The following is a 10,834-nucleotide window of genomic DNA, read 5'->3' on the forward strand; positions in this document are numbered from 1 at the left end:
CATGGAAAGGGTTCCTCAAGGGTCCCCGTGGTCCTGCAGATGCCGGCCTTGGTGAATACAGGTGTAGCTTTGTATGAAGAATCTGGCTAGCGGCAAGCCAAGGCAGCCTTTGACTGTAGGCTTTGGCTAAGTTGACAGGTGGGAGGACCGACTGCTGAGCCTTTTGGGTGGAAGGGTTGGGCTACACGGAGGAGAAATGGCCCCGGGACTGTAGCTCAGTTGAGACATTGCTTGCCTAGCATGTAGGAAGCCCTCGGTTTGATTTTTTTTTTCCTCTCTGCAATTTCTCTCTGCTTCACATGCAGCCGCTTCCTTCAGCTTAGCTGGCTCAGAACCCTGATTTCAGTTTCAGTGGCCCCACAGACCTTGCCCAGTCCGTCCCTCTGCCCACCCCCGGCGTTGGACACAAGTAGCATTCTGAAGGGGATGACATGTCTTTGTATATGTGTCGGTAGGGCTGTCTTCCTCACGCTGCTGCCCTGGTGGGTTACGCTCTTCCATCAGCACACCTGGGGTGAATCTCTTGCTACGCGGCTTAATTCTCTTTGGATTTGATGATATTTTGGTGAAGGATTTGGCACTCATGAGGGCTATTGTTCTGCCACTGTTTTCTGCTTGTGATGTCTTTGGTTTTGGCATTAGGGTACCGCCTGATTAATAAATGGAGTCAAGAAGGACCCCTCTTGTGCTGTCCTCTGAAAGTGATGTGGAGAACTGGCGTGGTTTCCACTCTTCCTCCTCATTCTTTAACTGAATCTCACTACACAGACTAGGTTGACTTAAAAACTCACAACCTCCTGCCTCAGCTTCCAGAGAGCTGGGATTATAGGCACGAATCGACATAGCCTGCTTCGTAGCATCTCTTTCTTCAGCCTCAACTACATTATTTCTCTGGCTTCGGCTCTGCATTAACCTTTCTAAGAGAAGGGATCCCCTCAGCAGAATGTTTAAAGATACATTTAAAAAACAAAACAAAAACTTTCCTTTTTTTTTCATGCTTCCTTCACTTTCCTCAAGAAAGAAGAGGGAAAACTAATTAAGTAAACAAGCAAAAGTTGCTATTTCTGATAGTTTTTTCTTCCTTGTAGGAGCTCCACTTCGTGTGCATTTATATATTTGTCTCTGCCTGGGTGTGTCCGAGTGAGTGACTGTCAACTTGACACAGCCTAGAATCACGTGAAGAAAACAAGTCTCAACTGAGTAATAATTGACTTTATCAGGTTGGTTCATGAACAAGTCTATGAGATATTGTCTTAATTGATGTAGGAAGGCCCAGTCCACTGTGGGTGGTGCCCCTTCTTGGGCAGGTGGTCCTGAGCTACTGGAGAAGAAAATGAGCTAAGCGTATCCTGTGAGGAAGCCAGAGAGCCAGCCAGCAAGCACATTCCTTCGTGTTTTCTACTTAGGTTCCTGCCCTGCCTTCTCTTCTGACAGATGTGTAAGAAGAAACAAACCCTTTCCTCCCCTGAGTGGCTTTCGGTCAGAGTGCTTTTATTACAGTAACAGAAAGCAAACGTGTGTGTGTGTGTGTGTATGTGCGCATGCGCACATGTGTGTGAGAGAGTGTGTGTGCGTGTGTGAGAATGTGTGTGGTGTGTGCGTGTATGTGTGCACGCGCGTGTGTGAGAGAGTTGTGCATGTATGTGAGTGTGTGTGTGAGAGAGTGCGCGTGCTTGTCTGTGTGCATGTGTGTGTGTGATGTGTGTGCGTGCGTGTGTGGTGTGTGCGTGTGTGTATGTGTGTGCATGCATGTGTGTGAGAGAGTTGTGCATGTATGTGTATGTGATGTGTGCGCGTTGTGAGAGTGTGTGTGCATGTATGAGTATGTGTGTGTGTGTGTGTGTGTGTGTGAGTGTGTGTGTGGGTGAGAGATCAACTTCAGGTGTCTATCGTGAGGAGCCATCTACCCGTGTTTGTTTTTACTTTTGAGACAGGGTCTCTGAATGGAACCAATTAGTGCAGGCTAGCTGGCCAGCAAGCCTCAAGAATCCCTGTGTCATTGCCCCGCAGCACTGGGATTACAAGGTCATGCCTTTGCACCCTGGTTTTTTTTTTTTTTTTTTTTTTTTTTAGGTTTTAGAGACAGGGTTTCTCTGTGGCTTTGGAGCCTGTCCTGGCACTAGCTCTGTAGACTAGGCTGGTCTCGAACTCACAGAGATCCGCCTGCCTCTGCCTCCCGAGTGCTGAGATTAAAGGCGTGCGCCACCATCGCCTGGCTGCACCCTGTTTTTTATGTGGGTGTCAGAAGCTGAACTCAGGTCTTTGAGTTTTCTTGGCAGGCATTTCACTGACCGAGTAACCGCCCTGGTCTCAGAGAACTCCACCGTTCATTCAAACACACTTATTGAGCACTCTTGCATTTCGGCACAGGATACAGAAATGAAGGGACAAGACTGCCGACTCTGAGGAGCTCAGTGTCTACGAGGAGGAAAGGTTTCAGTCTCAGCCTGGTGCTGGTCTCCTAAAGACCGGAGCTCCACTATCCTACCTCAGTCAGGTACCGTTTTTTGGGTTAATCCACACTGAAAGAGCTTTGGGATAAAATAAAAAGGCAATTTAGATGTTACTAGCTTAGCATGAAGGATGTAAGCTGTAGTAGTCATAATTAAAAATTTATCTATTTGCTGTGTAAGGTGGAACAGGGGACTTTGTGCCACCATATGCGTGTGGGGGTCAGAAGACAATTTGTGGGAATCAGTTCTTTCCTCCACCACACGAGTACCGAAGACCAACCTCAGGCTTAGGGCTTGGCAACAAGGGCCTTTCCCCTCTGCGGAGCCCTCTCATTAGCCCTCTTACTCATAATGTTTTATCTCAGTGCTGTGTTGAAACGATGATGCTTCGTGGCTCTCGGGTTAAATAAAGTAGATGATTAAAATTAATTTCATCTGTATCAAATGACCACAAACCCAGTGACTTTAAACAACCAGAATACGTTGTCTCGCAGTCATGAGCCCCAAATCTGGCTAGGATGCGTTGCTTTTGGAGGATAGAGGGGAGGACCCACTTCCTGCCTCTTGCAGCTTTTGGGAGCTGCCCGGAGTCCTTGAATTTGTGGCTGCATCCCTCCCGTCTCCTCCTGTGCCGGTCTCAATCCCCTCTGTCCATCTGGTACGAGGCCACTTGAGAAGGCAGCTATGGGATCATAGATAATCAGGGTGACCCTCCTCACCCTGACATCCTTAATTGCATCTGCAAAGGTCCGTACCCGTCTCCCACAATTTAATTACCGTTTAAAGGTGCTAGAGGGTAGGGCCTGATATATTTGATATCTTTGGATGCTTGTTATCCAACCTCCTCTATGTGTGCCTTGCATTATATTTCTACAGAGCAATTACGCCCATAGTAACCCAAAAAGCCCAGGGAAAGTGTCATAGATTCAAAAAGGGCCGAGGGTTTGTTTTGTTTCTTTTTGTTGCCATTGTTTTTCAGGACTGGGTTTCTCCACGTAGCCCCGGCTGTCCCGAAACTCACTCTGTAGACCAGGCTGGCCTTGGACTCACAAAGATCCACCAGCCTCTGCCTCCCAAGTGCTGGGATTTAAGGCATGCACCATCACTGCCTGGTCTCAAATAGGGCAGATGGAATTGGAAGGGTATTCCCAAGAATCCCTTGGAATCATGGCGGTAGCAGGAACACAGGTGAGCTTGGCAAACTTGCTGAGGGAGAATGTGTGCACAGTGTAGCCCCCACCTAACCTCCTAGTGAGCCCTTCTGAGCTACGGGGCATGAGTTCTAGACACTGCGTTCCTCAGACTCCTTTGCTGTTAGGATCTTGCTAACATAGTTATGTCTCCTATGCAGACTTGGGGGTAAGGAGTTGGTACAGGAGGCATCTTCCTTCCGATGGTCAGCATGGTGTGGACACTGGAACTTTGCACAGCTGCCTTCTGGTATCCAGTCTCCAGGTTGGTGGCTACAAAGTTGTTGAAATGACTTTTCGATCCCCTGATCAGTTATGAACATGGTTCTGGAAGTCAATGGTCTCTGAGTAGTTCCTCATTTAAAGCTCCCCAACAGCACCAGAGAGGCACAGCTTCCCCAGGGATTCGTGCAAGCATGTTCTTCTGGATCTGCTGCAGACATAGCTGGCTTCTCCAGCCTTTCCAGTGCGTTCTCTAGCAAAGGATAATGGCATAAAATTCTTCCTGTTCAAATCATCTAGAATGGCCCCCGTCTTGGCTAATTTTCTGCTGTTGTGATAAGACACAATGACCAAGGCAACTTAGAAAAGAAGGTGTCTATTTGGGGCTTACAGTTCCGAAGGGTGAGTTCATGACTGTCGTGGTGGGGAGCGTGGCAGTAGGCAGGAAGATGCGGTGCTGGAGCAATAGCTGAGAGCTCACATCTCGAGACACAGTCATGAGGCAGAGACAGCTACCTGGGAAAACCTCGAGCTTTTGAAACCTCAAAGGCCATTTTGGTGAAACACCTTTTTTTTTTTTTTTTATTTTGTTTTGTTTTTCGAGACAGGGTTTATCTGTAGCTTTGGAGCCTGTCCTGGAACTAGCTCTTATAGACCAGGCTGGTCTCAAACTCACAGAGATCCGCCTGCCTCTGCCTCCTGAGTGCTGGGATTAAAGGCCCGTGCCACCACTGCCTGGTTGGTGACACACCTTTTCCAACAAAGCCACACCTCCCAGTCCTTCTCAAACAGTTCCACCAACTGGGGACTAAGCATTCAAATAGGTGAGCCTACCAGGGTTGTTCTCATTCAAATCCACAACCCCTTTCCTTGTAGCTGACTAATGCAGTGGGCTGGGAATGGAGAACAATAGGCCATTATAGGTTGTCTAGGAAGCCTGGATTTTCTGCGGTAAGCAATGAAAATACAGGAAACAACGTCTATGGGCAGAAAAAGCACAGGGAGGAAATGGAATGGAATGACTCTGTCTTTCCTCAGGAAAGTCTTTTTGCTTCAGGGGAGGTCGAGCCACTCCACAGGTAGCAAAAGTGCAGTCTCTCTCTCTCTCTCTCTCTCTCTCTCTCTCTCTCTCTCTCTCTGTTTTTGAGACAAGGGTCTCATTATTATAGCCCAGGTTGGCCTCAAACTCACAACCCTCCTGCCTTAGCCTCTCAAGTGCTGGAAAGACGAGCATATGCCATTACGCCTGGCTTGTGACCAACCTAAGACTTTGGGGAGAGGTGTTCTTGCGACCGCCCTGGGTATTTAGTCTCCTGGGCATCAGAGGCTTTATTTGCAGCATGCCGATCAGAAGTTAACAACAGAAAGGACTCTCCAGCAGAGACTGTGTGATCACCTTGGTAACCAAGGACCAAATTCCATGTTAAGGTCCAGATAACAAGCAGAAAAAGGCCACAGGCCCAGTCTCTGGCTGTCTGAATTCACACAGCCTCCACTGCCAACTTGCTGCGCTGACCAAAAAAAGACACTGACTTTTAGTGTCCCTTGAAGTCCCCCTTAGCCTGAACTGGCAGCTTTTAGCTCTTTCTTCTTGTGTCTGTGTGTGTGGGGGGGGGGAGGGTGAGGAAGAGAAAGAGAGATTTTTTTTTTTTGGTTTGGTTTTTCAAGACAGGGTTTTTCTGTGTAGCCCTGGCTATCTTGGAACTAGCTCTGTAGACCAAGCTGACATCAAATGCGCAGAGATCTGCCTGCCTCTGCCTCCTGAGTGCTGGGATTAAAGACGTGCACCACCACCAGCCCAGCTAGCTCTTTTTCTAGGGGAGGAGATCACGTTCTTTTCAATGAGGGCAGCTCCTGCCCTTGGTTAATTCTTTCAGGCCTGTGACTTCTAACCTATAACAACACACATGCCTGAAGCCTTAATTGACCCCTTGCCCCTGCAGGGTAGGCCAGGCCCAGTCCAGGGACATCTTTACGACATGAGTCCACACCCAGGGCAGAGTAGGACCCATGTCATCTCTAGTGCCAGGACTGGAGGGAACACAGGCACTGCCAACATTCTTCAATTCAGAGTTTATTGTTCATATAAACCACCAATAAAAACTGTGGGGTAGTCACAGCAGTTCCCGTCTACGTGTGATGTGCGTACACAGAACTTTTCTAGAAACATACATGAACTACCCACATATGTGTGTACTTACATTATAAAAACACATGTCCATTATCAAATATACACATGACATATAAGTTCATACAGGATATGATGCACATCATAAAACTATAGAGAGACCACAAAAATGAACAATATCTTAAAATGATTTCATGGTGTTTCCTTTAGCTCAAATCCCTTTTTGCTCTCACGACGAGAGCAACGTGATTGAATATGCTTGTTTATTTTTGAAAAATCTTGGTTTTACACTTTGCGGGGCCGGGATTTGAATGCCTTATTTAAAATCTGGTTTATTTCAAAGTTCAGTTTTTTTTAATGGCTGCCAAGGATGAAAAACAGGCCTCACGAAGACACCTAGATCCAGACGGACGAGGTGCATTGTGGGGCTCAGTTCAGGAAATCGTGACATTAATTTTCAATTTTCAATTTTATCCACCAATTATGGAGAGGTTTTGTTCAAAACTGGCTTGCAAATTCTCATCTTCTCTCCTGTCAATCAGTTGTTCTTACGAAGAAATTGGAATAATGTTGCATTTTAATACCTCCGGCAAATGGATTTTAAACCCACTCAAACTCTTCATTTAGAAAGGTTTTTTTTTTAAGCAAATTAAAATTTTCTTTTCTTTTCTGTTCCTTGTTTGAAGGGCAGATATGAACGATCTTGGAAATGCATGAGGTTTTCAGCCACCAAAACCATGAAATAATGAGAACGCTTTTAAACTTGGTCTCCAAATTCCCCGATGTATTTGCCTTCCCTTCCCAACAGCTGCTTTATTCAATACCTCTCCCAGCTTCACCTTCCTGCTGGCAAGCACAGAAGCCTGTAGAAACAAGTCCACTACATTTTCCCTGCCACACAAAATCTCATCTTCACTCGGGGAGACGCTGCTGTTTTCTTGTGTTATTACATAAATCCCTCTCAGCCATTTGCCTACCTTTGTGTGTGTGTGTGTGTGTGTGTGTGTGTGCGCGTGTGTGCACATGCGAGTGCAAGGTTTCACTCTGTAGTCCAGACTGACCTGGGACTCACTGTATAGGCCAGACTAACGTTGAATTTGTAGGTGGTCCTCCTGCCTCAGCCTCCTGAGGGCTGAAATCCCAGGCATGAGCCAGCACGCCCTACAACGGCTACTCTTTAAGGAGTATTTATTTAGCTTAATCAGACATTGAAAGCTGTGGTTTCGTTGGGAACTGGGCACATGGAAGCATTAGCAGGCCACAGTATATTAAAAGCAAGCAACAGAGTGAGGATAAGTCTGTCAAGTCCTCCTCCTAATGGAACATTCTCATTCCTTCCAGAAACTGACTCTCGCTGGAATGTCAGGTCAGCTGGGACTGGGGCTAAAGAACCCTTTGACACCTGAGTGACAGAGCCAGCACTGGACTTCCTTTCTAGGGTCCTCTCTGCTGTGTGTGGATGTGGGGCCGTGGGCGGTGGGATCCCCTCATCCTCTCTGCTGTGTGTGGATGTGGGGCCGTGGGCGGTGTGATCTTTACTCCTATTTCCTCTCCTTCACCTATACTGAGTATCGTCCTGTGGCTTCAGGAATGGAGCCAAAGGGATCTATCTACCCGTGCTCCATTGCAGGGCCAGGGCTGGACCGCTGACATCTCTGCTGTGCTCTCTGAGGGCAGCACTGGGAGGGTCTGAGAGCAGCTGCCCGTGTGCTGCCCGTGTGCTGCCCGTGTGCTCAGTTCTGCTTGTCCACACTTTCCTCTCGCTCGTCCTTGCTCACACAGGATGGACAGGCAGGAGGCACAGACTCGGAGAGCATCACTTAGACACTCTCTGGACCAGGGAATTTGTGTTTGGCTTTGGGAAATAGTTTGCTGATTCTTACAGCGAGATCTAAAAGGAAAACCAGGCACTGTGTCTACAAATACAGCAGCGGGGTTACGGGGAGGGGTAGGCCACTATCATCTTCCGGCCTGCCCTGCTTGGACTCTTCAGTTTTCCTGAAGGAAGCGTGGGGACAGTCCTGGGGGCATCTGTCCCTGTGTTCTGTTCCTGACTGCCCAGGGGTGGCCAGGAGCGGGTGTCCTTGACCAGTCTGTGAGCTGTCCTGCAGCTATCCTGCGTGGCCCTAGACTCATCAGATGAGCAAGTCTTCCTGCTGAGTTGCCACTGACTGGAGGAAAAAAAACCATAAGGCTAGGGAGATGGCTCAGTGGAGAACAGTGATTGCCGGGAACGTCTGAAGCCCTGAGGTCAATCCCTGCAACCGCAGTGGAAGGAGAGAACTGTTGTCTTCTGACCTCCGTACGTGTGTCATGGCCTGCCTGTGTCTGTGCTCACACACGTGCACACACAATAACAGCAAAGAAACAATAAGTAAAGGAAAAGTACTCTGCTGAGTTCGGTGGAGGCACAGCCTTTAACCCCAGCAGAGGCAGGCGATCTCTGTGCATTAGAGGCCAGCCTGGTCGACAGAGCGAGTTCCAGGACAGCCAGGACTACACAGAGAAAGTCTGTCCTAAAAAACAAAACAAAACAAACAAACAAACAAACAAATAAAAACAAAGACAAAGAGAAAAGAAGGAAGGAAGGAAGGAAGAGAGAAAAGAAAGAAAGGAAAAAAGAAAAAAGTTTACTGCTTTTGCTCCTTCTAGGCCACGCAGGAATCTCCGCTCTGCTGCCACCACTGCATGGGGTGGCCCACCACACACCTGGAGCTCTGAGTGATTATTGTTCTATAACATCTAACAGAAGCAGCGTAAGCGGGGAAAGGTTTCTTTGGGCTCATGGTCTCGGAGGGTGTTGCTCCATTCCGGCAGAGAAGTCATAGTGCAGCCGCTTACGGCATGACGGTGAGAGCGTGCAGGAGAGGCTTCACGTCACAGGGGAGCAGAGAGCAAGGCAGAAACCAGGGGATGCTCATAACCGTCAACATCCGCCTCTACTGATTTCTGCTAACTACACCCGAATTCCTAAATCGTCACAGCCTCTCAAAGCAGCACCTTCAGTGGAGAATAAAGGGTTAAAAGTATGACCCTCCCCTCCCCCCCCTACACCGTGGAGCATGTTTAAGATTTAAACCACAACAGCAGGCAGCAAACACGGTAACCAGCATGCTGTGTGCTGACCAGATTCGAATTTTTTTTTTTCTCCTAGATTGCCCTTCTCAGCTTCCTGTGCAGTTAGGTGAGGTCATGGACTGAGTTACGGTCGGTATGTGTCCCAAAGGCTAGAAGCCATGCTGTATTCTGGTTTGCTTCTAGAAAAATCTGCCTCGACTGGCTCTCTGCTTGCTGGTCACTTGGGGAATATCCCGAAGAGCACGTCAGGAGCCTTACTGTGCTGGGATGGGGAGGATTGGGTTCCTGTGTACCTACCAGACATGACAGACAGAAAATTAACTGATTGTAATTTATTTATGCCTCAAATGAGGAACCATTAGCGGGGGAAAAAATGAATTAACTTTGTTTGAATTTCAAACATGAAGCTGAGTAATTGTGCTTTTATTTATTAAATGTTATTATGAATTCCAAGAAAAAGTTAACTGATTAATTAAGGCGTTCTCTTGTGTCAGGTGGTGGCGGCGCACGCCTTTAATCCCAGCAGTGGGAGGCAGATCTCTGAGTTCGAGATCAGCCTGGACTACAGAGCGAGTTCCAGGACTGCTACAAAGAGACACCCTGTCTCAGAAAACAGGCTGTACTTAAACTTGAGACAAGATCCCCTATCTTAGCATCCTGAGTGCTGGGATTGCAGGGGTGGAGTTAGTCCATTGGACTGAAGGAACTCGACATCCTGAATAGCCCTAGGAGTGGGTTCTTCCTCACAGTCTTTTTTTTTTTTTGAGACAGGGTTTCTCTGTGGCTTTTTTGGAGCCTGTCCTGGAACTAGCTCTGTAGACCAGGCTGGTCTCGAACTCACAGAGATCCGCCTGCCTCTGCCTCCGGAGTGCTGGGATTAAAGGCGTGCGCCACCATCGCCCGGCTTCCTCACAGTCTTGAACGAAGAGTCTAGATTGGCTGACACCCAAGTTTAACTTTGTGAGACCCCCCAAGCAAAGAACTCAATGAGCTCACATGGACCTCTGTCTTGTGCAGGTGTGAGCTAATAAGAGGGTCGAACTGGGAAGGTGGTCCAGTTGGCAAAATGCTTGCCCTGCAAACTTGAGGATTGAAGTTTTGCTCCTTAGAAACCATGATGTGGGAGTGTCATATATCAATCTGTTGATTTCATTGGTTAAGCAATAAAGAAACTCCTTGGCCCTGATAGGTTAAAACATAGGTGGGAGGAGTAAACAGAATAGGATGCTGGGAGGAAGAGGAAGTGAGCTCAGACTCTGCTCGGATCCCGGAGAGACTCGATAGCTCTGCTCTCTGGAGCAGAGATGCCAGGCTCCGCTCTCCCAGTCAGCTCAGACCCAGGATGGACGTAGGCTAGAATCTTCCCGGTAAGCGCACCTTGGGGTGCTTACACACATTATTAGAAACGGGCTAGTCCAGGTGCGAGAATTAGCCTAGAAGAGGCTAGATAGAAATGGGCCAAGCAGTTCTTAAATGAATACAGTTTGTGTGTTGTTATTTTGGGCATAAGCTAGCAGGCGGCTGGGGTGCTGGGGACGCAGCCCCGCCGCTCCTTATTTCAACAAAACCATGTTAAAACCAAAGCCAAAACCCTTTACCAAGAAGCTATCAGCAATTGATAACTGCTAGCAAAAGGGAAACCAGTCTTCCCCAGTGGAGTGTCACAGGTGTACACCCACACTCCAGGGGTGACCAGTCTTCCCCAGTGGAGTGTCACGGGTGTACAACCACACTCCAGGGGTGAACAGTCTTCCCCAGTGGAG

The 10,834-nt window shown here is 48.1% G+C and overlaps 1 long non-coding RNA gene across 2 annotated transcripts in view; it reads left to right on the plus strand.

Moving 5' to 3' along the window:
* The window catches only part of LOC126510459 (uncharacterized), a 25,837-nt gene that overhangs the window by 7,325 nt on the left and 7,678 nt on the right, over positions 1 to 10,834 (plus strand). The window contains exons 2-5 of one of the 2 annotated variants that reach the window (XR_007594406.1): positions 1,089 to 1,220; positions 2,371 to 2,497; positions 3,433 to 3,641; positions 3,805 to 3,908. This is a non-coding gene — a long non-coding RNA (uncharacterized lncRNA). Of the gene's footprint in view, positions 1 to 1,088; positions 1,221 to 2,370; positions 3,642 to 3,804; positions 3,909 to 10,834 lie in introns of both variants that reach the window. The other variant, XR_007594405.1, reaches the window with a different exon arrangement.

Source organism: Alexandromys fortis, unplaced genomic scaffold (genome assembly GCF_014885135.2).
Source record: "Alexandromys fortis isolate MF-2015 unplaced genomic scaffold, M_Fortis_MF-2015_v1.1 scaffold_31, whole genome shotgun sequence".
Classification (NCBI taxonomy): Eukaryota; Metazoa; Chordata; class Mammalia; order Rodentia; family Cricetidae; genus Alexandromys; species Alexandromys fortis.